The 27,601-nt window shown below is 42.6% G+C and overlaps 1 long non-coding RNA gene across 3 annotated transcripts in view; it reads right to left on the bottom strand.

Annotated features, from left to right (window-relative positions):
• Nucleotides 1–27,601, bottom strand: part of LOC143837859 (uncharacterized) — a 316,086-nt gene that overhangs the window by 64,012 nt on the left and 224,473 nt on the right. For 2 of the 3 annotated variants that reach the window (XR_013231122.1, XR_013231123.1), the window contains exons 5-6: nucleotides 7,783–8,039; nucleotides 702–797 (exon numbers count right to left, since the gene is read on the bottom strand). This is a non-coding gene — a long non-coding RNA (uncharacterized LOC143837859). Of the gene's footprint in view, nucleotides 1–701; nucleotides 798–7,782; nucleotides 8,040–18,987; nucleotides 19,115–27,601 lie in introns of those variants that run through there. The other variant, XR_013231121.1, reaches the window with a different exon arrangement.

Genomic DNA, 27,601 nt, shown 5'->3' with positions numbered 1-27,601 from the left:
TGTTTTCAGATGTAACGCATGTTGCAACTCAGAGATCCATACTATTATTTTTTGACAAAGCAGGAAATGAGGCAACCATGGCTTGTCCCACCGCTTCTCTACCAAGCCACGTCATTCTTTCTCTTCTACCTGCACATGGAAATGATCAAGGCACAGAACAAAGGTAAGAATGGGGGGGGGACACCCCCATTACCATGTACTGCACTACATTAATGTACGATGTTGCACTCTAGATTGCAATCTGGCTACCCTAAATGAAAGAAGGGAAATTGGTCTTTTTATCAGGGAAATTGGTACACCACTGAACAAATGTATAATATTTCATTTATTTATCTGAAAAAAAAATCTATGATATCTTTCCTGGGAAGCCTGTCCAAAGTGGGTTGCAAAATAAAACAAAAGAAAAACATAAAACAGCATGACAGTTATTAAATTCCAGTATTCAGAAACACAGCCAGAGCATAAAACATGAGGCAATCTAAAATGGCTCTTCTCTTCATAGACATTTCTCAGGCTAAAAACAGATTAAAAGAGGATGTTATGAAAAACTCAACCTTGAATTAAACGGCTCAGTAAATGCAAATGTTTTGGCTTGCCACCTAAAAGAAAGTAGTGGAGGTGCACCATGAACCTCAAGGGACAGGGAAGACGAGGTGCCACTGCTGAATAAAAGCCCTGTCTATCATGATAGCCCATCTCACCTGTAAGCAGGGGGAAGGGTCACAGTGGGATTTGGGAGGAAGATCCCTTTGGAATGATCTGGAGTGACTTTCCCATGGCTCTTGCAGACACTGGAACTGAACAGGAGAAGGTGTTTGTTTTGGTTTGCAAATCATGTTTACCATTTTGAATCATTTAAAAATGCTCTAAATTCAATTCAGCAGCATAAGGAACGCATTTCATCATTTCCCACTTCTCCGACTTGTTTCCTGAAGCTGATTGCAACGTGACAACCCACAACTATCATCCTATAAAACTGATTTAAGTTCACCCACTTCATTTGGCAATTCATTCAGTTAGTGCTGATAATGCTTTCACTTACAGAGCTTTCCTGTTCTGGGCTACATTCAACAGATATTAACTTCACTGTCAATATTTAACTCAGCTCTACAAACAACTTTTGAGATGGAGCACTTAAATATCAGGAAATGTGGGGGAGACTCCTTGCTCAAAGTCATGACTAGCATATCAATTTTCCTCTGACAATGAGGATCTTCAGGAAATCATTTTATTCCCATTGTTGCTGTTTTTTTTCCAATTCCACTAAATGATCTCAATAGACAATTAAAAAACAAACTAATTAACCTTTCCATACCACCTTTCTAATATATCAATCTTCTATAGTTTCATTAGCTATGAGGCCAAGCAAGACCTAGTAATCATATTTAATTTTTCACCTATTGATTTAGTGAGAAAATATAGTGTTGCCTGCTTTTTGCAGTTATAAGTTAAGAAGGTTAATCATCTTTTACAATAAAATCCACTTTTTTATCCCCTCCACCCTGGCCAATAGCACATATTCTTATGCAATGAGAGCGAATGTGTTGGATGTCTACTAAAATTTTATAATGCTCATAAAGTGTGTTGTTTTGTACAACTTTGACTTTCATTTCATTTATGCAGGGAGTAATTTGGAAATGTCATGCAGCATAAGATCCTAAGGGTCTTGCTGCATTAGACAAAATGTCCAGTAAATCTAGAACTCTGTTGCCAGTAGTTATGTCCCAGAAGCTGAGTAAAGGAATAATACTCCAGTCCTTCACAGAATCTGGGTAATATTAAAAAACATATATTCTAGACCAAGGAGTTTTCAGCAGAACCTTGTGGCTCATCAAAAGCCTATATAGCTTCAGTATATATGTCAGTAATGATGGAAAATGTTGTCTACTGTCCATCTCACCTAACAACACTATCACAGATAGAACAAGAAGAACAAAAACTCAAAATCCAGCAACTAATAAGGGGAGGGAAATTAAAGTAGAAACAAAATATAATAGTGATATATAGATATAGATAGAAAGATATTTTACTCAGCGCCTGCCAAGGAATGCACCGAAAAGTTTCACTCAGCTCTTTCAGAGATGGCAAGAAAGCAACCTCCTCCCCCCACAGGTCCAAAGTCACCCCATCCCACCTGACTCTGTCCGACAAGCCCCATGTGCTCTGCAGCATGGGCACCGCAGAAACCCCCCTGGTTAAAAGAAGGGAAAAAGGAGAGAAGTGGCGAGCCGAGGGAGCAAGAAGTGCGCCCATGCCTGGTTCAGAGTGGGACAGAGAGCTATGTGGATGTGGTGGCAGTGGCAGCAGCAGCCCCTTTTCCCAGGCAGGGCCCTCTCCCCTCCTGTGGGGGGTTGTCCATAGCCATGGCTGGGGGGGGCTAGTTGAAGCTCTTCCTCCACGCTAGCTGGCAGCTCCTCTGGCTGGGTCCCCACTGGGCTTTGGCAACGAAGTTGGGGTCACGGTGAAGAAAAGGTTGAAAACCACTGCTGTAGAGGCTCTTCATGTGTGCAGATGCCCCCTAGGGAAATAATGGCCTGGGTACTGCGGCCATGTGGCCTGCTGGTGGGCTGCCAACCCATGCACTGGAACAAGTAGCCATAACCATCATAGAGGCACTGCATCTGCTGGTAGGCCTGGGTGTCCCTGCCAGTCCTGGCCTCCCCCATCCTTGAGAAGGCAGCATAGCACCAGATGCTGCAGCCCTCCATGAGCCTGGGCCTTTTCCAGACTTGTTCATATTGCATGGCTGGGGCCTTTCCTGGATCCCTGCTGTCTTATATTGCTGCCTCGTTTTTTGGGAGGGAGGGAGGGTCGTTACCCTTTCTTTCTGACCAAAATTGAAATAGGGCATAGGAGACTATCGGCCTTATTCACACTGTCATTTGTCTCTCTTTCCTCCCACTGACCTCTCAGACTTCAGCAGCCTGGTTTGTATTTTATATATATATATATATATATATATATATATATATATATATATATATATATATATATATATATATATATATATATATATATATATATATATATATATATATATATATATAAATACATACATACATACATACATACATACATACATACATACATACACACACACACACACACACACACACACACACATACATACATACATACATATATATATATATATATATATATATATATACATATATATATACATATATATATATATATATACATATATATATATATATATATATATATATATATATATATATATATATATATATATATATATATATACACACACATATATATATATATATATATATATATATATATATATATATATATATATATATATATATATATATATATATATATATATATATATATATATATATATATATATATATATATATATATATATATATATATATATATATATACACATATATATTATATGTACCAAGAGAGTAACAGCTTTTTGAAGTCTGTTAGCAAGAAGAGCAATTTATATTTTAGCATCTACATTCATCAAAGAAATAATTCAAACATTTGCACACTGAGGCCAATTCTGAACTGGCATAAAAGGCCAAGAGGGTGGTCATGTGGAATCTAGGCAAATCCCCGCTTCTACATCATCCAGATGCTGGGCAGGCCCCCTTACGGGCATGCCACAGATCAGGCCCTCAGTTGCCCTTGGCTGTGGGGTCCAACAGGGCCTCTCCTGCAGTAGGTCCGTGTGGACAGGGAAGAGCCATGCCTTCCAGGCCATGCTCCTCCCTGTACTACAGTGGTCCAGAGGGGGCAAAGAATGCCTTGGTTGACTTTGTGGCATTTTGTTGTGACATGGAGCAGAACAAGGCATTCAGTTTTATTTTGCAGTACATTGGGATTGTGTGGAACTAAATCCCACCCTCCTGCAAAAAAATTTTTAAAAACCCGCAGCCCTCTTGCATGGCAGAACTGTTCACCCACTGCTTTGTTTCTTGTGGGACACATTTCAGTATTTGAAGTAGATCTGCTACTGAAATGTGTCTCCCATGGGGGTACAGTAAACTGCGGAGCTTTATGTTTCACAGCACTGCAACAGCAGTGGCCCAGTGTGGCTGCATGCACGATGCTCACCAAGAAGCTATTGCTGAATATTGTCTCAACATGGAAGATTAATGTGAAAGAAAAAAAAAAATTTCCAATTATTTTCTGAGAATTCTTTGCCTTTACTGTAAAATTCAGAATAAAATTTATAAAGCTGATTTCAGTAGAGGCAGTGTGTAACGTATTGTTCTCTTTTTGACCAAAGGAATACACTGCCTTAAACAATATTCTAATATGACTGGCATACACAAGTTAAAGTGTTTTCTGCTTTCACTGTCAGTATATTATTTAGTTCATATTTAACAATTTGCAATTCCTGTAAAAGATCTGCTGTGGGAGATATAGCAAATTGACTTAAGAGACAGTTCAAATTATTTTTAAGTTGTTTCTTTCATTTTTCTAAGTTTCTTATGAAAAGCATATGTAATGGTTATTCCTCTAATAAAAGCTTTACAAGCAATCCATTTAATCGTTCAAGTATTAGCTGTTCCCTGATTAATATTAAAATATTCTGATAACTTGGCCATCATCTGAATTTAGAAGTCTTATCATTAAGCAGAAAACCATTAAAATACTATAAACCAGGTGGCCTAACCCAGTCTGGAAACTGAAGGGATAATGATATGGGGGCAGGGTCAGAAATAACAATAATGGCTTTATCACAGGCAACAATCTGATACATCAGGGAAGCTGAAATGAGAAAATAATCTAACCAGAAACAATTATGATGCACAGAAGAAATAAAAGCATAATCTTTGCCCATTGGGTGCAGTAGGCTCCAGGGATCAATCAAACCTATAGCTTTGAACATAGATCTTATCAAATAATATTTGCATGGGTGTGTGCTTAGATCTAATGTAGAAATGTATTTAATGTATTTCATTTACATCTTCCCCGACCAGCAGATAGTTACATGTAAAATTTACCAAGGGGTAAAAGCTTTGATGAAGCATCTCTGTGGAGTCCCCATTTGGTCTATACATATTAATCATAAGAATAATAGAAGTAGAGCTTTTCACTACCAAGATAATAAAAGCAACCATTTTAATCTATTATCATTGGCTGAATCTGAAAAGAAACATATGTATCAATTAATCAACAGATACATTGATTAAATGTATCTGTTACATATACCTCCTGTTCCAATCCTTACCCAGGTAATTCTTATACTTTGCCATTATGAGTTTCTTGTAAAAACATGACATCAGTGTTAAGAAATAACCTTTTATTCTCATTGGAATCCCTCAGACTCTTACCATTCCATTATATCCTGTTGAACATAATACTTGAAAATGCTTATTCCTTGGTCCCAGAAATGTTACAGTACAGAGAACTTTGCTATCTATAGAGAGTTTACCAAAAAAACACACAACCCCCCCTCCGAAAGTACATATGATGTAAAGGTTCATAAGAGAATCAAAAAAGTGGAGGGGAAAATATCTAACCAATAGTTATGCAACAAAATCACCAATGTAGAACAAGAAAAGGATTTTTAAAAAGCAAACCAAAACCTAAACATTAAAAATGAGCTAATTAAAAACAAAACAAAAATCTTTGTTTCAATATGCCACAATTTCCTACAGCACTAGCCATCCCCATACATTTCATTACACAGATATATCTGGACTAGCATCAATACTAACTGATTAAAACTAATGAAAGAGAGGGGAAAGTCTTGGAAATACCTATTTAGAGACTGAAAATATAAATAAAGGAGAGAGGTGTGTGACAAGCCCAGGGTGTTTTCTGTAAGCTGGCAATAAACCCAGACAATTAAAGCATAATACTGAAGAAAAAAAACCTCAGCTCTAAGCCAAGCTGATTAATATAAATGTGGATAATCTACTATTCTTTAATGATCACAGTCAGCAGTTTTCTTCAAAAATTCACATCAAACTGTTTATTTTGCTGTGGGAAAGTCTTAGCCATTTGGAACAGTAAGGCTGAAATCATGTAACTCAGTGAGAAATGACATTGTAGCAGTCAGATTCTAAAACTTTTTGATCTGGCCTTGATAGTGCATGGAGAAAATATAATAGTTGCAAAATTATTTAGGATTTAATAAATCTCAAGATACCACAACCTTCTGCTTTGGTTGTATTTCTGCTTTGGTTGTATTTCTACAAGAAATGGGATGTCAGGAAAAGAAGGTCTTTTCACTGGAGAAGACAAGGAGTAAAGCTGAGACCACCTAGATACCAACCATGTGCTCTATCACTGAACTATGACTCCTCCACAAAGCCTGCACTTTCTAAAACATCTTTATTCTCCTGGTGTGATGGACCAGTTCCATCATTCTTTGAACCTTTTCCTTTATTATGGCAATAAAACTAGTATATTCCCATTGACTCGAATCAAGTGAAGAATTTCCATGAATAGAAGGCAGGGATTCTCACCAATACATCCCACCACAAACATCCAACTGCTTCCTTATGTAATTCATGGGAATCACATATCCAGGCAGAGGAATTTCAGAGGATATTTGGGGCTATAGGTGGATAGGAGCAAACTGGAAGCCATGTGCTGCTGATGGAAATCCATTCTACCCTTGGAAATCCTCCAGTGGATCCAAGCTGTGAGAAGTTTAAAAATAAGGACTGCTAATTTGACACATGAAACAGTTGATGCAAAACAACGTTGCCCTAATTACAAGATATGTGTCCATTAGTGTGTTTCCAGGAAATGTATAGATTCCCCTCTTACATGATTTTTTGTGGTATTAACTAGCACTTGAAACATCCGAATATGCTTATAAGTGAGTACTTAAACAAATTAATGAGCTGCAGCTACAATGAATGATTGTGTCATTTAGAATATGGTGTACATTAATGCATTTGACAATGGCAAAGAAACTAGATCATTAAAATGGGTCTTTATGGCCCCTGAGGGTGAACAGCAGAGGGCCTAATCAAGATGAAGAACTACAAGTACCCTGACAATAACTGATTAAATGTGACTGAAGAATAGCAAAGAGTAGATAGCCTGGACTAGCTTGTTCCTCATAATATCTAGATATGGTCAAATGATTTCAGAAGAATGATTTGGGGTCATTGGGAGGATAACTGTGCTCTTTCCAGCTGAACTTATGGAATTTGCTTGAGCCAAACTAAAAAAAGAAATTCTGACTGCCTATACAATATGCATTGGCTGTTTTCAACAAGACATATTTGAAAGTCTAATACATCCCACTGAAAATCTCCACTAAAAACGTGATCAGTAAACCACATTTACTCTACCTCCCCCTCCTGCTGTGGCCCCAAATTCCTGCAAATGTTGCCACTGGAGCATTTGCCTGAAGAGAGAGTCAGATGTCTGATATTAGAAGAGAATCCATGAAAACAATCTGCCTACATCCACAGAAAGTAGATTCAGGATCTACTCCAGTCTTCATACTATATTTCTGCCATGTGGTCAAGGTGGTTTGCAATACCAACTGCTTCAAAAAAGGAATTACAAAAGCCAAAACAATCAATATCACTAAACATTATAAAGTTGAACTTGGATGCAGCCTACCCACTCCTTAGCTGATTAGCCACTCCTGGGACTGTGCCACCAATAGTAAGAGAGCAATCTGTCAATGAGAGCCAATCAGTTCAAATTGCACTCTGCCAATGAGTGCCAAATAGGTTCAAATTGCATTTTGCCAGTGAGGCCCAATCAGTTCAAATATTAATCTGGCAATCAATTCAAATCGCATGCAAACAACTGAGTCCCTACCTGATTGGCCCTCCCTGGGGGGTGTACCACCAATAGGGAGAGAGTGCTCTTCCAACAAGGGACAATTGTGAGCATTATTTGTCCTCTTCTTCCTCTTTGAGCTGCTTGCTGGGTGGAAGAGATAAAGGCCTCTCTTAAAGCCCCTGCTACTGGTAAGTTGCTCCCTCTTCAACCTCTTTCCACCCTCCATCTTCTCTGGGCAAGGAAGGAAACCAGCTGCTTAATTGCTTCCTGTGTTGGTCTCAGGTTTCAGCTCTCTGTTGGAAGGAAGCACAGACAAACTGCCAGGTTGAGAGAATCAGTATTTTAACAAAATGTCCAAGGGTATGAGCAGATCACAAGTTGTGTCCACAACCCAGCCCTCCCAACCTCAAGTTAATATAGGCTGTCAGTAGCCTTTCAATCGTCACTCTGTGATGACTCACCATCTTCTGCAGTCAGCAACTGTCTTGCTAACATGCTGTGGTACCTTTCGGACTGAAGCTGTCTTCCAGCACATAGCTGGCATTGCTTAATTGGCTCAGGTGAGCCAGGTGTGCTGACAAGGCAGGGAGCTACAGCTGGAAATTGGCCAGAGGAATGAGGAGCTCCTGCAACAACTTTGGAAACTAAGCTCTGGTTTGTCTGCAGCTTCATTGCCTCTTGCTGGTAAGAGCTCTCCACCTGTTGAACATCTGACTTGGCTAAGCTCTCATTCAGCTGAAGCATGAGTGATGCTGGGAGCTCCTAGCAAAGCTTTTCCTCTGAAGAGTCCTCCCGAACATGACCTGGGCTCATAATGGCTCTTTCCCATGGCTCTTTCCCATGGGGGGGGATTTCTTTTTTACTTGAAGAGTGTGTAACTGATTAAGCGCCAGCTCCTACGCCAGCAAAAAAGGTCTTTCTGGGACAATGAATGAACACATATTCGTTACTACTGGTGTTTTCAGCTTTTTAAAAAACAGTTTTTAAAGGGAAAGGGGCTTTTCGGGAGCACGAACACAACAGTTCATTGGCTGTTCTGTTGGATTGACGGCTAGGGGCGGGAAGAAGCGTGGAAAAATATCGCTTCCCTTGTTGCGATTCCAGCGAGACCGGAAACCTTTGGGGAATGAATACAACACTACTGGGACTTCAATATTTCACTAAAATTAAAGGTATGCGGAATGACGAAATTCCACTATTTAATATAGCGTTTCTGCATACTGAAAACATTCAGCAAACTTAGTCCTTGTGCAGAAAGCCCCTTGGTTTTTCTCAGGCCTTTGGTGGTTACTTCAGGAGCTGATAGTATGAGCTCACTGATTTGGGCTCTTTATTCTTGCCTTTTATTGAGGCATAATGTTCATTAAGAAGAAGAAGAAGAGTTGGTTCTTATATGCCGCTTTTCCCTACCCAAAGGAGTCTCAAAGCGGCTTACAGTCACCTTCCCATTCCTCTCCCCACAACAGACACCCTGTGGGGTGGGTGAGGCTGAGAGAGCGCTGATATCACTGCCCGGTCAGAACAGTTTTATCAGTGCCGTGGCGAGCCCAAGGTCACCCAGCTGGTTGCATGTGGGGGAGCGCAGAATCGAACCTGGCATGCCAGATTAGAAGTCCGCACTCCTAACCACTACACCAAACTGGCTCTCACTGGTTAAAGAACCCCTCCAAGATGGAGGTCCTGTGATTGAGCAGGAAAGGGGCAGGACAGGAAGAGCATCTCCCCACATTTGCGGGGGTACAACTTTACATCTCACCCATGGCAAGGAATTTGGGGGTGATTCTGGATGCCTCCATATCGAAGAAAGTCACAGGTCACAGGGGTAGTACACACAGCGTTTTACCATCTTTGCCAGGTGCAGCTACTAGCTCCATACCTGTGGCTATATTGTTTGGCCACAGTGATCCATGCAATGGTCTCCTCTAGATTGGATTTCTATAACTCTGGTTCTGACGTTTAAGACCAACCGTGGCTTGGAGGCCACTTGTCTGCTTATGTTCCTTGCAGGTCTCATTGCTCTGGGCCCAGAGAGATATGCCTGGCCTCAACCTGGGCCAAGGCCTCCTCAGTCCTGGCCCCAACTTGGTAGAATGAACTACTGGGAGAGCTGAGGGCCCTGACGGCACTGTAAAAGTTCTACAGGGCCTGTAAAATACAGGTCTTCCATTATATCTTTAGTTGAGGTTGGGTCTGTTAAGATCAATGGTTACACTATTCTATCTGATGAACCCCTTTCATGGATAGTTATGGGGAGGCTAGAGGATTTTTCTTTCTACCATCTTATGATTGTGATTTTTATAGTTTTGGGGTTTTATGGGGTGCTATTATGTGATCCACTTTGACTACAAGGAGGAAAGTAGACTATAAATTGAATGAATGAATGAGATCCAGACTCTCAGAATTTTGAGGTTCAAAAGGAATAATCTTTACTGGCTCAAATGTTGGTCTGAAGCAGCAGAACAAATTTTGAGTCTGGTGGTACCTTTCAGACCAACAAACTTTTATACAAGGTATGCACTTTCATGTGCATGCATATTTCCTCAGATACAATATTATGGAATGGAAGTAATCAGTTCATACTTATAGGCAAAGTGTAAGAGTAAATTTACATACATTTGTTAACCATTTTCATTAGGCTGTATATAAATTAACCATTTTCATTAGGCTGTATATAAATGTATTCTTCACTGGCAAGATTATATATGAATATATGGTATGATTATATATGAATATATGCTTCATTTTCCTTACTGAAGCAGTGCACAAAGGTTTAAAAGAAAGTTACAAAGCAACATGTTGCAAGTAGGACTATATGCTCACATATCAGTAGATTGTGAGAAGTGAGAGCTTAATGGAGGATATTTTCCTTCTGGCAACCAGAAGAGAAAGGAAGTGGGCTACTGCCATTGTTTAAACAAAGGGATCTCCAAGTCACATGTACTGGGGAATTTCCATTCTGCGTGGCTGCAATTGCACCAGTGACCATTTGGTGTCACTAATGAGCAGTGGGATCAAGATTGCAGGGAGAAATATCAACCACCTCAGATATGCAGATGATACCACTCTAATGGCAGAAAGCAAAGAGGAACTAAAGAGCCTTTTGATACGAGTGAAGGAGAAGAGTGCAAAAATTGGCTTAAAACTCAACATCAAGAAAACTAAGATCATGGCATCCAGCCCTCTCAATTCCTGGCAAATAGTTGGGGAAGAAATGGAGGTAGTGATAGATTTTATTTTCCTGGGCTCCAAGATCACTGCAGATGGGGACTGCAGCAAAGAAATTAAGACAGTTGGTTCTGGGGAGGAAAGCTATGGCAAATCTAGACAGCATCCTAAAAAGCAGAGACATCACCCTGCCAACGAAAGTGCGTCTAGTCAAGGCTATGGTCTTCCCAGTTGCAATGTATGGCTGTGAAAGTTGGACCATAAGGTAGGCCGAGCATCAAAGAATTGAGGCTTTTGAACTCTGGTGCTGGAGAAGACTCTTGTGAGTCTCTTGGACTGCAAGGCGAACAAACCGGTCAGTCTTAGAGATCAGCCCTGCCTGCTCCATAGAAGGCCAGATCCTGAAGATGAAACTGAAATACTTTGGCCACCTCATGAGAAGGAAGGAACCCTGGAGAAGAGCCTAATGCTGGGAGCAATTGAGGGAAAAAGAAGAGGGGGACGATAGAGAATGAGGTGGCTGCATGGAGTCACTGAAGCAGTCAGTACAAACTTAAATGGACTTTGAGGAATGGTAGAGGACAGGAAGGCCTGGAGGATCATTGTCCATGGGGTTGCGATGGGTCAGACACAACTTCGCACCTAACAACAACAACAATGAGCACATGGGTGAAGTTTAACAGGTCAACACAATAATTCACAGTTGACTTCCCCCAATTACTTGCTCATTGCAATTCCAACACTTTGCCAGACACCAGAGAGCTTTGACTCTTGAAAGCTCATGCTTTAAAAATCTTGCTGGTCTACAGGGGCTACAGGACTGAAATCTAGCTGTTCTATTGAACACCAACATGGCTGCCTTTTGAAAAAAAAATTGTGAAGAATATTGTGCATACATACATATCTTTATTACTGTCATAGACCAGCAAAATCAAAACAATTTCACAGTTACACAAATAATATGGCTAAAACATGGTTTTACTCATACACTTAGTCTATGTGTATTGTAGGCAGACAATAGCTTCCAAGTGATGTTGTTGAAGCTGCAAATATGAATGGTATCCGCTGGGTACTTTATATCTTGGCCAACCAATGTACCTATATATGTACCATGTATAGCATTAGCATTTCAGAAACCTATACTAAGAATCAGCTGGCCCAAAATCTGCTATATCAATAGAGTCAATTCAGTTTGCCTTTTCCAGACCTCCAAATAAATGTGCACAATAATGGGTATTTGTTCACTTTCATTAAACAATGTGACATAACCCCAGCATATATACAGGGTAAACATAAATACCAATAACTACATCCATTACTTGGGAAGTAAGAAAATTCACATTCACTGGTTCGACATTAATGTTGATGCTTTAAGTGTTTGTTTTTTATGGTGAGACACAAAACCTGAAGGCTTCCATTTAAACTGAAGGATGAAATCATGAGTACTGAAAATGTTTGATTGATGAAAAAATAGGCAGAAAAATCAACCCTAACACTTAGTAAGAGTTTGGAATAAAGTAGTTTCTTTCTCAACCTGAGTTGTACTGGCTCGTCATTCTTTTGTAATATTGATGACTTACAACAATGGGTGGTATTTATTTAGTATTTATTTATTATATTTATATACCTCCCTCCCCAGAAGCTGAATAATTCAGGAGATAAGACTCCACACTGCAAAAACTTAAAAATATTCAGGATTTTTTAGTCACTTTGCAATTTTCTCCTCTAAATTATGTATTTCCATCTGCAATATTTTATCCTATATTGTTTCCCCTAAAATACATTCCACAATTGCTAAAATAACTTAGGTATCTTTGATAAGTGAATATTTGGCTTCAATATCCACTATTCTTTCAGAAATCTTAGAACAGTCAGGAAACATGTAGATGAAAGTACTGTTTTCTATACGGATTAGTCAGAAAATAACATGGCCATGAGTTAAAAATATGTCTATTGTAAAATAATTTGGTTAAAATAACTTGGTTGTAAGTTTAAAAAATACGTTTTCTAGGCTACATAGATTTAACAGTTTGGAAATGTTGGATTGAAAGGAAAGAACTTTGCAATTATCCTGGAATTTTCTGTCCTCTAAACCAGGGGTAGTCAACCTGTGGTCCTCCAGATGTTCATAGACTACAATTCCCATGAGCCCCTGCCAGCATTTGCTGGCAGGGGCTCATGGGAATTGTAGTTCATGACCATCTGGAGGACCACAGGTTGACTACCCCTGCACAATTTGCTGACACAGTTTGCCCATGCAGAAGCCATCACTGTCAACTGAAATACTGCTGAACATTTATTGTAGGCATGAAACAGAAATTTAAAAGATGGAAAATCAACACATTTTAGTCAGTTTGGTGAAACAGCCAATCTCAATTAATATTTTTAGAATTAAGGCAGGAAGAAACGGGGTTTCTTGAACAAAAGATGGATGGAAGAGGAGCTAAAAAGTTTACTGGTTGATATATTCTTAGTCATGAGCCTCTTGTGGCTCAGAGGGGTAAGGCAGCAGACATGCAGTCTGAAAGCTCTGCCCATGAGGCTGGAAGTTCGATCCCAGAAGCCGGCTCAAGGTTGACTCAGCCTTCCATCCTTCTAAGGTCGGTAAAATGAGTACCCAGCTTGCTGGGGGGTAAATGGTAATGGCTGGGGAAGGCACTGGCACACCACCCCGTGTTGAGCCTGCCATGAAAATGCTAGAGGCGTCACCCCAAGGGTCAGACATGACTCGGTGCTTGCACAGGAGATACCTTTACCTTTACCTTTATTCTTAGTCATTATCATTATTATACTAGAACTACATGAGAAGTTCATGTAGCAATGGATGCTTGTTCAACAATTGTAACAAAATTGTGGGCACAAAGATAGGGTAGGATTTAAAAACCCTGTATTTCTAACCCATAATTACTGTAATACAAGCCAGAGTGAGAGAAGTATGTTGACATATTTACACCCAGGCTCTTAGCAGATTTCAGTTCAATCACCATCTTTATTAAAGTGATCCATATCACCCTTACCACTGTCAGTTTTCTCAGTCATATCCAGTGAGAGGTAAGAGGCACTCTAGACAGTATTTCATTTAATTTTTAAATAATAATAATAATAATAATCAGCACCATTATTGTATCTTCATGTATAGACTTTCTCACTGAGAAACAAGGCCTATGTTCTGGGAAACATGAGAAGCCATTTTGGTCTTTATATTTGAAGCAAACCGACAAACTGCTAGATGCATATTATTAGACAATTCCCTGAACAAACCTTGAAAGAGCATCATTGTCAATGGTATTTCATAATGGAGAATGACAGACTTGTCAGTCAGCAATTGAAAAGCTTCACATAAACAGATTAGATGTGCGGACCTACCAAAAGCAGACAAGGAATTGTGATGTTGATAAATAGCAGGCTACTCTTGATTGTGCAGATGACAGTGCAAGGAAACAATGTAAGTATAGCACTGCATAGGAACATAATAAGTATCACATTTGATTTGAAATGTTGGGCTCACTGTCATTTTCGTGCTTTGAGTGCCCGGTTATTTGTGTGATTGTTTATATTGATATCCCTCATCCTAGTCAAACATAGCCCAAAGTAGTTGGCATTAAGATACATAGTACATTTACAATGATATGAAAGTGTATATAAAGCTCAAAGTTAGTGATATCCAATGTGGTGCATGCCAAAGTGTTTCCTGGTTCCCATGCTCAACTCCCCCAGAGCATATTTTCTCCAAACTCAACAGCCCACCTCTTCCCAAGCAATTCCTAGAATATAAGACTTCCCACTAACTTAAAAGGGTTGGGAAACACTGTGGTGAATTCCACACAACGGGCAATTTCGCTAAGTCTGAGAGCTATTGAAAAGTGCTGCAAGCAAAAGCGGCAGGTCTCGGTAACGCACACAGCCAGTTCAATCAAAAAAAAAAAGGCTCTCCCACTAGCACTGCTCTCGTAATGCACAAGTTTCCAGTCTCACTGAAATCGAAACAAAGAAGGCAATATTTTTCCGCGTTTCCTCCCTCCCCTGGCCGTCAATCAAAGAGAGCAGCCAATTAACTGTTGTGTTCGTGTTTCCCTTTAAAAACTGTTTTTTTAAAAAAACACGAAAACACCAGTAGCAACGCATATTCGTTCATTCGATGTATCAGAAAGACCTTTTTCACTGGCTTAGGAGCTGGCGCTTACTCATTTATACACTCTGAAAGTTAAAAAAAAATCCCCCCCCCCCAGTGCTATTTCTGGCTGAAATTACAGGCAGTATCCAACAGGGGGCTGTATTGTGCTCGGAAACTTTACAGGCAATTGCTTGTGGAGGGATTTCAGCAAAAGAAGCATTGCTTATTCGTTGCTTTAGCCGGTTTAAGGGGAAAAAATGGCGATTGCGACTCCGGAAGCTCGAGTGCAAGAGATCAAGGAGGGACACGCTTGCTACCGCTGTATTGAGAACACACATGTCTTTTCCGGATGTGTTGCAGGTTGTTCTCAAGAGTGTAGCGTTTTTTTTAGGGGGAATCCACTTTTCGCTACAACGAAGCAATTTTTGCGGGAGTGTTGCAGAAGTATTGCAGATTGTGTACGTCGTCGTGAATAATGAAGAATAAATAGCGTTACACAATAGTAACACTTCAGCAACATTAACACTGTGTGGAATGGACCTGTCATTAAGTGACGGCAGCTACTTTTTCACATTCTTTAACCTTTTTGTTGTAATTAGGGATGGGCATGAACCAAAACATAATCAAAGCTCATCACAAATTTTGCCTTGTTCATAGTTTGCAAACCAAAGTTTGTGACATGTTTACCAACATGAACTTCCATGAACTCTTAGAGCAGTTCATGGATTTTTGTGGGGGTTCATAGATAAGAAAGCAGAGGTTTAAAGGGTAACCCCCCTGTTTCTTTAACCCTCCTGCTTTTTAAAATGTCCTGCTTTTTGTTTCCTATGACTGTTGTTTCAGGCAAGAAAGCAAATTACAAAAAACAGCTGGGCAGTGGAGAACTACCTGTCGCTCAGATGGGGAGGGGCTTCCTTGTGCGGTTTCTTTAAAGTTTAAATAGATTATCCAAGAATGCCTGTAACAGCTGAGCCATGTGGAATAATCTGTTCCCTGCCTCTCAGCTGTTTCTCGGGCATAATACAAATTCCATTGAAAAGGACCACACTCTCTTTCAACAAGTTATGTGGGGCAATGAACTGGTTTAATTCAGGAAGAAACTCCCTGGTCTGATTTGGTTCATGGTTATATTTGTGCTTTGGCCATGAAGCACAAACCAAAATGAACCGCATTTTCTGGTTAAAATCCAGTAAAAGAATCAAAGTTATTTTATTTTATTCATAGCAGTTTTTAATTGCCTAAAATTGAAAAGGTAATGCTGTTTTACAATGCTAATTACAATGAAATGTGTGAGAGGGGTGACCATTTCAGGATTCCAGAGGGGGAATAGCAGTCCTTTCATAGTGGAGAACAAAATTTACAGAAGTGAACTCATTTTTATCTTCCCAGCCATCAAAATAGACTTCTCATAAAATTGTGCAATAAATGGCATGTTTCATGCATACAGATTCTCACACAGCCTGGACAGGAGTCCTAGCCCTCCCAGCTGCTTATTGCTGCTTGCTACTTATCCACCAGTCATTGAAACAGTGAGGAAACTAATCAGGCAGTGATTATAAATGCACTGTTGTTAATAAGCATTACCATTTGGTGTTCATTTTAGAAGAAGAAGAGTTGGTTCTTATATGCTGCTTTTCCCTACCCGAAGGAGGCTCAAAGCGGCTTACATTCGCCTTCCCATTCCTCTCCCCACAACAGACACCCTGTGGGGTGGGTGAGGCTGAGAGAGCCCTGATATCACTGCCCGGTCAGAACAGTTTTATCAGTGCTGTGGCGAGCCCAAGGTCACCCAGCTAGTTGCATGTGGGGGAGCGCAGAATCGAACCTGGCATGCCAGATTAGAAGTCCGCACTCCTAACCACTACACCAAACGGGATTTAATCCATAGTATGCATGTTATTATGTGCCTGTACATTTTCACATAGCTTTATGGGAAGTCTTGCCTAGGGATATATATCTGGTCCAAAAATATAGCTGAAAAAAACTTATCAGTACAGATTCTCACACAGCTCTGGATACACACAGGGCATTCTTAATGCATGGGCATTCTAGGCATTTGCCTGGAGGCCCCACAGGCATAGGGGGGCTATGCTAATCTATGTATGTATTGATAGTTTATAATATGTGAACGGACAAGCTGCCTTTACAAACCAGCCCTCTTATCTTTAAACCACCCCCCCGCTCCGGAGGAGCGGGAGGAATAAAAGAGTAAGGGCTTGTGGGGAGGAGTTAGGGCGGGCCCTGTCCGGGATAAAAACTCGGGGGGCCCAATCAGGAGCCGCTTTGCGGCTCCTCAATGGGCCCCCCAAGTGTCCATCCAAGGCCAAGCGGCCAATGGGGAGCCGCGCGAAGCGCGGCTCCCCATTGGCCGCTTGCCCAAGCCTCGCTTGCCCTGGCTGGGGAGTCACCAGACAGAAGACGCTGCCTGCCCGGTGAGTCCTCCAGCGGCCCTCCTCCCACTAGGGAAAGGAGCAGGGACGCCGCGTCGAAGACGCGGCGTCCCTGCTCCTTTCCCACCGCCACCATTTTCCGGCTTCTGCCAGACTCGGCCGCTCCTTCGCGCTAGCGAAGGAGCTCCCGGGCCTGGCAGAAGCCTCCCCGGCCCTCCCCAGCCCTTTTCCCGGTAAGGGCCAGCGAGGAGGGCCGGCGAGGCTTCTGCCACTCCTTTCATGCCTGCTCCTTTCATGCCCCTCAATCAGGGCCTGGGGGTCCGGTGGGAGAGGCTTCAGCGAGCCCGCCGCTTCAGCCGGTACTTCAGGGGGAGGAGGGGGAGGGGCGGCCAGAGGAGCCTCCAGCGGAGGACTCAGAGAAGCCCCGGCGCGTCCAAGACGTCCCTGGCCTCCTCAGAGCTCACCTCTTCAACCAGGGCTTCGGGGGGGGGGGAGCAGCAGACACGGGAGGCTCCAGCGGAGGCCTCAGAGCAGCAGCGGTGAGTCCAGGACGTGCCCAGCCTCCTCTGAGCTCGCCGCTTCAACCCGGGGTTCGGGGGGAGGGCCGGTCAGAGGGGGCTCCAGCGGAGGCCTCATAGCATACAGAAACAGCTTCGCCCAGCCCTGCTATGCCCTCAACAAGTCAAGGAACTCGGTCTCTCTTGCAAGGCACTTTTCCCCAACAGAGCTTGCAGCCCTTCCCCATGCCCTCTGGGGAAACGCCACAGATCGACAGCACGAGGGGAGTCCCAGAGAAGAGCGTACACACTGTGATTCTAAGGAAGACAATAATATCGGCCTACAGTGGCCCCTTTACACCCAACAAAGCATTTTTCCTGACTTTGCTTGCATGCACGCTTCTTCCCACTCCACAGCTCACGCCTTCAATACATCTTTCCTGGTCTTAATGGTGCTACTTGCCTTTGAATTTGTTGTGCTGCTTCAGACAAACACCCATTCGCAGCCCCGCTCCGCCTCCCCAGCAGCAGCCTGCCCGCTCCTATTCCTTCAGAGAGCTTCCCCTGAGAAACCTGCCCTTGCCCCAATCGCCGTTATTTTCCTGTCAGCCCTGCTGGCTCTCTTTACCTTGCTGCAGACTTTGCCTCGGCGCTGCCCCCTGCTTGAGACAGAGGCTCCCAGAACCAGCCTGCAGTTACTCGCCTTGGTGCCCCTGCTGCAGAGGCACTTTTGCAAGGCTCTGCAGCCCACCCCACAACAGGTGGCTGCCGTTGTCCACGCAGCTCGAGGCGCTTCTCAGCCCTCTGCTGGGAACCTCAGACTTGCCCCATGTGTGCCTGTTTACTACTGCTGCCAATGGGGTGGAGGGAAGCTGGGTCATTTCTTCCTCTCCCCACAGATCGCCATTGGACACCCTCTTTTGAGCGATCACGCCAGTCTGTGCCGGGGGCAACAGATTCCTGTTTCTACATCTTGCAAGCTTCTCCGGGGGGGGGGGGCAATCAGCAGCTTTCTCTCCCTCCACTCTTGCCTTTTCCCCCACTCAGCATTCTCTTCCCTGGAGCATACTCTTACCTGTTCTGTCTGTGGTTCTGTCTGTGTTTGTGGAGGGGGGGGGAGCTCTTTTAACCTCCTTTCTTCCACTGCATGCACACTTCTATGTTCTGCCTGGGGGGGGGGGCTGCCTCTCCTTGAGGGCTCTGCAAACTACACTGACTTCCCTCTCTTGGCAAAGCCCCGCCTGTTTCACTGGGAGGCTCTTAAAGGCGATGCCCTGATTACCGCCCCTGCTGTCTTTCTTGATATGGTGCTGGAGGGGGCCGTTCTTGCGTAACTAGCTTGGCCGGGAGCGGCCGCGAGTTCCAAGGTCCCTCGCTCACTCCCTCCTGGTGAGTTTTGACTGCTGGTGTGGGTGCGAAGGCCATCCTGGCAGACAGGGGCAAGGTGCATGTCCGCCCACCTGCCTGTATGGCGCTCTGCATCAATCTGCGAAGAACTTGCCCGGGACAGGGAAATGGCAGCCACCTCCCCACGCTCCCAAACCCCCACCCCTTCCTCCACTTGACTACGGATCTCGCAGGATGATTGCCGCCGCCTCCCTGCCCCACAGGTCTGCTTGCCGCCTGTGGCGTTCTCTCTCTTCTCCCCACACACCCCCTTCCCTTACACTGCGGATGCAATGGGGGGAACCTGTGCCTGCTTTTCCCAAAGCCTTCTGCGATTCTTGCCAACAGAGCACCCCCCCCCTTTCAGCCTCCCTCCTCCTTTCCCCACTTTTCCCCTCTGCCTCTGTATTATCCCCTGCTTCAGGGAGCCTTTCTGCCTCCGCTTTACCCCTCCAGCCTAGCCTCATCAGAAACATCAAGATTATGTGGGGAAGCAGGAGATTATTCCTGCTGATTTGTGAATGCACATTTATTTCTGTGTATTTCTGTGTTTTGTGAAGGGGAGATTCTGTGTCAACAGACAACATGAGCAGATATGTTGACTTCTCCATGATTCAAGCCCTGCTGTGTGCCTGTCCTTCTCATAAAGGGTGCAGATGTATGCAGAGAGACAAAGCCCATGTTAGACTTCTGGGAAAACTTATAGGAGCTGCCAGATTACCATGGCCTCTCTAGGAAATTCTGGAGTCTCTAGCTGCAGGGGTTGCCTGCTCTACCCCCTTCCCCTGCGGCCTTGGTGTGCTCGCTCCCTTCCTCTGTGCATCCTCTTTCAGAGCCCATTCATTTAATAATAAACACTACAAATCCCATGAGCCTCAGTGGCAAACCTACCCATGATGGTCCCTGCTTCTTAAATGTCCACAACCCCCATAAGGAGCCGGTTTTGCCCGGCCGCACAATCTTACCCTGCCCAACCCTTACTTTGGGGAGAACCCTTCGATTCAAGGAATGTTACTTCTGAGTAGACTTGGGATGCTCTCTGAGCTGCAGGGAAACTTTTAACGGACAGTTGAGAATCTCCAGCAGATCTGAGGTGGCTCCTGTAGAGTGTGGAAATTCCAGAGGGGGGTGGACCTCAGCTGGATATGCCATACATCCCCCTCCCAATCTGGAGTATGGAGGTCCCTTTTCAGCATTTGTGCCATATGCAGGTCAGTTGTGCTTTGTGCTCCAGGTGCCATCTGGGGATATGCAATCCTGTTGTTGGATGATGAGTGGATTCGCTCTTGCTGCTGATTTCATTGTACACGGCCCTCCTCTCTTCCCATCTCCTCTCCAAACTTTTCCCGTTTAGTTACAAGCCAACTCCAGGGAGTAACCTCTGCCTCTATGTTATGGATCGTGGCTTGTGTTTCAGGGTACCCAAACACATGTGCCTGCACACAAAGGCTTATACCCCAAGGGCAGCCAAACTGTGCTTCTCAAGATGCCAGGGGATCATGCTAAGTGTGGTCTGTGGACATCTGGAGACCCACCGTTTGCCCACCCCTGACCTAGCATAACACTTTGTTGGGTCTCTCTCTAAGGTGCCACTGGACTCAAACTTCATTCTTTCGTGCCAAGCAGCTTTTCAAGCCAGTCTGGACAGGACAGGGAGATGGACTATGATGCAGGGTGTTCTTCTACACAGGAAACTATCTGTAATACGGTTGCCAACAGCCTTGAGATAAACAAGACTTCCTGCTTCTCTCATTCAGAATGAAATGTTTGGAAATACACAGTTGCAACGAAGCTGCGGGGGCGGGGGCCATCTGGGACACTGTCTAATCTACCCTTTCTAGCGCCCGTTGTATTTACACGTACAACGGGCTTAAAATCTAGTTTCTAATAAAAGAGACAGAAATGAATCTCTGGCTTGGAACATTGCCTTAACAACACTGTTTAACTGTGCATATTTGTTATATTTAAGATGTTCCATTCTTGTGGTTTGCTTTGTAGATAGAATGTAAATAGTCAAAATAAAGTGTTAAACAAATATAAAAGTGTGATTTTGTGATTGACATAACACCTTTTGGGAGCCATTTTGTGTTTTGTGTGCACCACCCTGTGTCTCAATTCCAAAGGTGCCTATAGACTAAAAAAGGTTGAGGACTTCTGCATGAGCTAGCCAGGTTGCTTCTGTTGATATTCTCTTGTATAATATTGGTTCCATTGGGCTTATGCCTCGGGTTCTTTTTGAGCTGTACTTCCCTTGATTTGGTTGGTTTGGCTTGGATTCTGCAGTTTTTCATTGATGTGTTGGGTTCACCACACTGGTCTGTGGTTCTGCTGGGATTCTCTGGTCTGATGCTGGTTCTATTTGGCTGCTTGTATTTTTTTCAGTTTATTTACTTGATAATAAATCAAATCAGGGCAATATACAACAGACATTTCTGCAACGATGTCAAAATTGGAATATAAAACTGTAACAATAAATAATAAAACACTGTCCCAATGCTCTGCTTCAGTATATCTGGGTGGCATAGGGTAGCCATCCCCAATCTGTGGGCCGCTGACCACATGTGGTCCTTCGACTAATTGGAGGTGGGCCCCGAAGGATGCCTTCTCCCCCCCCCCCGGCCCTTTACAACACACTTCATTGTTGTGGCCTGTCTGTATCTTATTTTGAAGGGATGTTTAAACATTACCATAGCAATCAGAGAGCGCTAGGGCAGTGGTTGAGAGTAGAGGAGTAAACTACCCCCCCCCACCGGGCCTCAGTAAAAGGTGCTGAGTGGTCCCCGGTGAGTGGTCCCTGGCGTTGAGTGGTCCCCGGTGATAAAAAGGTTGGGGACCACTGGCATAGGGCATTTGGGAGGGGGGGCCAAAGAGTTTTCTGTATGCCCTGACCTCAGCCATATGCCTGGTGGAAGAGCACCACATTGCAGAACTTTGGTAGCTCCATCAGGATCTGCATCTCTGCTAGATAAATATTCCAACAGACTGGGACCATGGCCGAAAGGTCCTGGTTGAGGCCAGTCACATTTATTTATGGCCACAGACCATCACCATATTCATGTTTGTAGATCTTAAGGGGATGCTTTTGGCCAATGATTGCTTGTTCTTGTGTCTTTGGGATTTGTTTGTTCTTTGGCACTGAAGAAACCATAGGGAAAAATGGAGGATGGCTGAGTGCACCATCTTCAGGGGACCATAGAAATTGACCTCATGATCAAATTCATTTGTAATTTGGAGATTGTTTAGCAGACAGGTAGCACTAGCTCCACTGCCATTTTGGTGTTGTTTTGTTTAAAAAAACTGACCCTCCAATTATACCTCCCACATAAATATTCCTTATAGGTAATAATGGAGCTTAATAATTACAGAATCTCCCCATCCCCCAAAACAAATCACAGTATTAGACACCCAAGTCATATAGAATGTTAATAATTATGTTCTTCATGAAATCTGGATCTGAAAGAATAATGACCTTTTTTGGGGGGGAGGTGTACATCCTTATTCTAGTCCCCTTCCTATAATTTCATTATTTGGACTGGCAAGCCATGCTTCTGGAAGAAGAACAGCTGTTTTTTGTAACCTGCTTTTTCCTACCCAAAGGAGCCTCAAAGTGGCTTATAATCACCTACCCTTCCTCTTCCCACAATAGATACTCTGTGAGGTAGGTGAGGCTGGGAGATCTCAGAGAACTGTGACTGGCTCACAGCTGCTCGTGGATGAGTGGGGAATCAAAGCTGGTCCTCCAGATTAGAGGCCACTGTTCTTAGCCACTACACCATTTTCTTTTTCAAAAAAGTAGATTTCACTTACCAGGCAAATGCAAAAGTGTGCACAAGTCAGAAGGAAATAATATTCTACTAGCACAGCTACTGCATTGCTAAAAAGCTGCTCAGCAGCCATTCAAGTCAGTAAAGCAGCAAGATCTGAGCCTCAGCTCTTGAGTGATTGTGGTAGTTTTTCCTGAAATGCTTGACTCTAGTTCTTCCCAAAACATTTCTGTTCTCCTTACATTTCATAGAACAAATGCGGGGAAAATAGCCAACTGGGATATATGTTGCCAAGAATCACCAGCTGTCTTATAATGAGTACCTCACAGCTATCAGAAACATATGTATTCCTGAGGAATAATTATATGTATGATTTAGACTAGAGGGTGAGAGCTCTACAGTCTCTCTAAATGATGAGAAATGATTCTCTCTCTACTTTGCCAAAGCAAAGGATAAATGGAGTGTAAATTCTGGGTTTGAAACATTTTGCCTTTCAACCTTCCTGTTCTGTGATGGTGCTGTAGCCAACTGGAATTAAAAGAAATCACATTGACTAGAATAAGCATCATTGAAAGGCAAGTCCCACCAGACAAGCATTTCAAAATGTAATTTTCTTATAGCTTAATTCAAATTTGGAGAAAAGTGGTTATGAAGTTACTCCAGTCTACCTCTTTGTGAAAGAAAAAAGATGCTTAGCAGCTTTCCAGAAGAGGCCATGCACTGCATGTTCCATATTTGCAACAGGAATTAATCCATGACTTCAGTGGTTTGACAAGATTTAGATGAACGCTTAAACAGAACCAGTTGCAGGGCCTTTTCTCCCCCAAGTTTCACTACTAAAAACGTTTCATCATTCCAAAATTGTTTCCTCTAGGGAAGAAACAACATTTGATATGCATTCTGAAATGTATTCTGATTTTATCTATTTCAAGCTTTGAAGTAACTGCATGGACATATTTTGGAAATGCTTAGGATAAGTATATGATTGCTATCTAAAATCACAGTGATTTATAGAGTCTGTTGTATCCAAGATTTGCAAATCAGAAAGGCTACCTGAGTGCAAACCATGTTTTAATGTACCTGTTATGAGATAAAGTTGTTTGGGTGGCATTGTGAGTGAATGTAGTAATGTAACAGAAGTGAAGATTAATTTGTGAACTGATAAAAAGTTGCCAGCAACATGTTTTCCTTCACTGCATACACATAAAGTGGATAAGCTCTGAAAGCTGTTGGGTCCATTGGCTTAGACTCAAGAATGTATCCTCAATTAGGAAAAGGTTAATTATCCATGGTATAAGCATTTATGTGCACACACATTTCCTCGGACAATGAAAGGGAGTTACAAATCCTACATGGCTCTTCATGTGAATTCATTTTCAACTAGTCACATAAGGAATTTTTCATGACTACAAGAATTCTGTTGTAAAGTTATGGGCAGCTACAGACCAAGCTCAAGAGTCTGAGAGTCAACTCTTTAAAAGTACTGTAATTTTGAATGAAATTTTTATTTCAAGAGGCTTGAATACCTCAAAGGAATCGGCTATGAAAAAATGTTGCATATGATAATGTACTAACACGTTCTAAAGAACTTTCAGCAGTGAGTTCCTCCTCACTGGAAGTCTTTAAGCAGTGGCTGGGCAGATACCTATCAGGGATGCTTTAAGCTGATCCTGCATTGAACAGAGGTTGGTCTAGATGGCCTGTATAACCCCTTCCAATTCTATGATTCCATGACTCTCTGGTGGCCTCAGAAGGCAATATCCCAGCATACTCAGGTGCTGATAGGTTAATATCAGGGCAATCAGGCAATGCAGTATACTCAAGTCACTGTCCTGGTCTCTTTGACAGATGTGTTCCTTGTTTTCTAGCCATTCCCATCCATACCACCTTTCAGTGGATGACAAGATGTTTCTCTTCAGGCCTGCCAAGCTGTCCATTGTTAAGTGTTTTCTTGGGCTAAGATCATGTAGACAGAGACCATACATATGCTTGTCAACTCTGAGGGTCAAGGACAGCATGCTCATGCCCACCTTCCCTCTACTAAAATGGAATTCTGCATGCACATGGTCATTTTTAGACCACTAATGCCTTCAGAGCAAGACCCATTAAAACGGAAGAGAATCAGATGCACAAATTGACACTAATCTCTTTTGTGGAGGTTGAAATATAAAGCATGAGATCTCTGAAAATAAACTGGATTCATGTTGCCTCTGGCTTATATAGGCATACTCTTTTAAGCTGTTGCTATAACACACACCACTGTTTTGGCTCTTGCAAATTATGTGGGGACATGAAAAGAATCACTAGTCCCTTCCTCATACCACATTCCCAGCAGACCTGGGTCCCACAGCATTTTGAAAAGTTTTTTTTTAATGCTAGAATGCTGCTGGGCCCCTGTGGCATACTTAGAATGCAGTATCATCAAGTTTATTAAAGTGATCCAAATTCTTCTGGTGTCTTTATTTTAAAGACAGCATTACACACTTCATCTTCCCTAACTAAAACATATTTAATATCTGTACATTGCCATTCACTGTGCTGCAAAATGTTCTAGTGGCATTTTACATTGTATTACTAAGCTATCATTATTTTCCAGAAACTGAGACTTTATTTTGTATATGTGTGGATTAGTATGTAGAATAAATCAAACAAACTTGCCCAAAGAAATGATTAAAATATGTTATGGCTTAACTGCTCCTTCCTAAATTGTTTTGAGAGACAAAATAATTATAGAATATATTTTACTGATTTGATTCTTGTGTATTTTATCCTCTCAGAAAACTTTGGTGTTTTTATCAAGGTGTGCACCATTTGACATTTGAAGGGGAATCCTGCATAGTGTATGTTGAGAACTGCTCAGTCTTGGGCTAAAGCCACTGAAATATGAAATCTTTCTATGAAACTTCTTACAGTCATAGGGTTGATTCCTGCAGAAAATTTCCACTAATGGTAGAGGGGTGATTCTTGTCTCCCACAGCAGATTTTGGACTCCTCCTTTCTGCTGTACCTAGGAGTCCCCTGACCCCAAAAGCAGCATTTCAAAGAGCATTTCGGGATGCAGGAAGGGGAAGATGAGGAAATCCTATTCTACTGACAGAAATCCCCTTTGTCAACTGAAATTTACTGTAGGATCCAAGCTACTGATTTCCCCCTTTCCAATTCAGAAGTTTGGGAAGATCAATGAATGGCTTAGCACAGTGGTCCCCAACCTTTTTGAGGCTGGGACCGGCAGGGCAACTGCCCGCCTGCGCATGCTGTGCATGCGCGCCCGTGCATTGTGCATGCGCGCCCAGGCCGTGCATGCGCACATGCACAGCCGAAATCGGGGGAAGACTTTGACCTCTACGTTCTGTTGTTGGACCTCCAGAAGAACTGATGGACCAATGTGTGAGACAGGATACTGCATTCCCATTTTCTCATAATGTGACCAAAATCTCAGTGTAGTCATTTTAGTTTCTAGGGAAAATTCAGGCTTGGTGGTTTTAGCTGAATTTAATTAGCCCCACCCCCTGTTATATTGGAACTGTTTCTCCAGGAAGCACTCCAGTTTCAGGTAAATAATTAAAAGTAGTGTCTGAAAATGTTTATACCCAGAAAGAAATGGGATATGGTCTTATGGATATGGTCCTATCACATCATTATCAAGCATGCCTGCAGTCTCTCCATTTACTTGAGCAGTCTGTTTGCTTACTCTTTTTGACAATTTCTTCCTTCCTTTTTGCTTTTTGAGTAATGGACTTCTACAATTAAAAAAAAAATCAAAGCCAGCTTTATTTTATGTGATCTTTGTTCTGACCTTGACTTTTATTGTGTGACTTTTTTTCTAGCAGAGAACAATCACATTTTTTATTGGGAGGTATCATACTAGGCAACCATAAAAACTTTTTTTTAAGTCCTTAATAGTCATATAAAAGCAGATTGAAAAATAACAACAGCCATTTCTGGGGTCATCTCAGAGCTTCATGTTTTCTCTAAACACTCAGCTATTCTAACTGAATGATATTGTCTCAATATTATAAACATTCTTAAGAAAGAATGATAGTCATAGCTGAATGTGAAGACTGGCCTGAGAGCAAGTGTGGTGAGGTGGTTAGAGTGTCATACACACTTTGTTACATATGGCAGGACCCTGCTCTACAGTATGGCATAGTGTCCCCAACAACCAGTGACCCCCCTCAATAGTCTAGGCTTGTGTCCAAGCCAGACACTGTTAAAGCCTGCTAAGACCCTACTGGACCAGACTCCATCTTTTTCTCTGCCACCAGTTTGACATGACTGTTTCAGCCTGAAACATGTATTGTTCTCCTCATCCCCCCCCCCCCACAACATTGTATTGCTGATTTAGTGACTGGCAGAACTGTGTTTGCGTAGGAGCTCCTAGGCAATTTCTTGTTGTCTCACACCTATGACTCATCCTGAGCCAATCTACCAGGGAAGATTGTTCCCCCATCTCCAGAACTAGACCCATTGTGACAGGATGGTTCTTTTTGTTAAGCTCATCAAGACCCATTCCTCCCCCCCCCCCCCCCCGGACAATCC

This window comes from Paroedura picta, chromosome 5 (genome assembly GCF_049243985.1).
Source record: "Paroedura picta isolate Pp20150507F chromosome 5, Ppicta_v3.0, whole genome shotgun sequence".
Taxonomy (NCBI): Eukaryota; Metazoa; Chordata; class Lepidosauria; order Squamata; family Gekkonidae; genus Paroedura; species Paroedura picta.
Note: the sequence above shows the minus strand (reverse complement) of the source record. Positions and strands in the feature narration are given on the sequence as shown.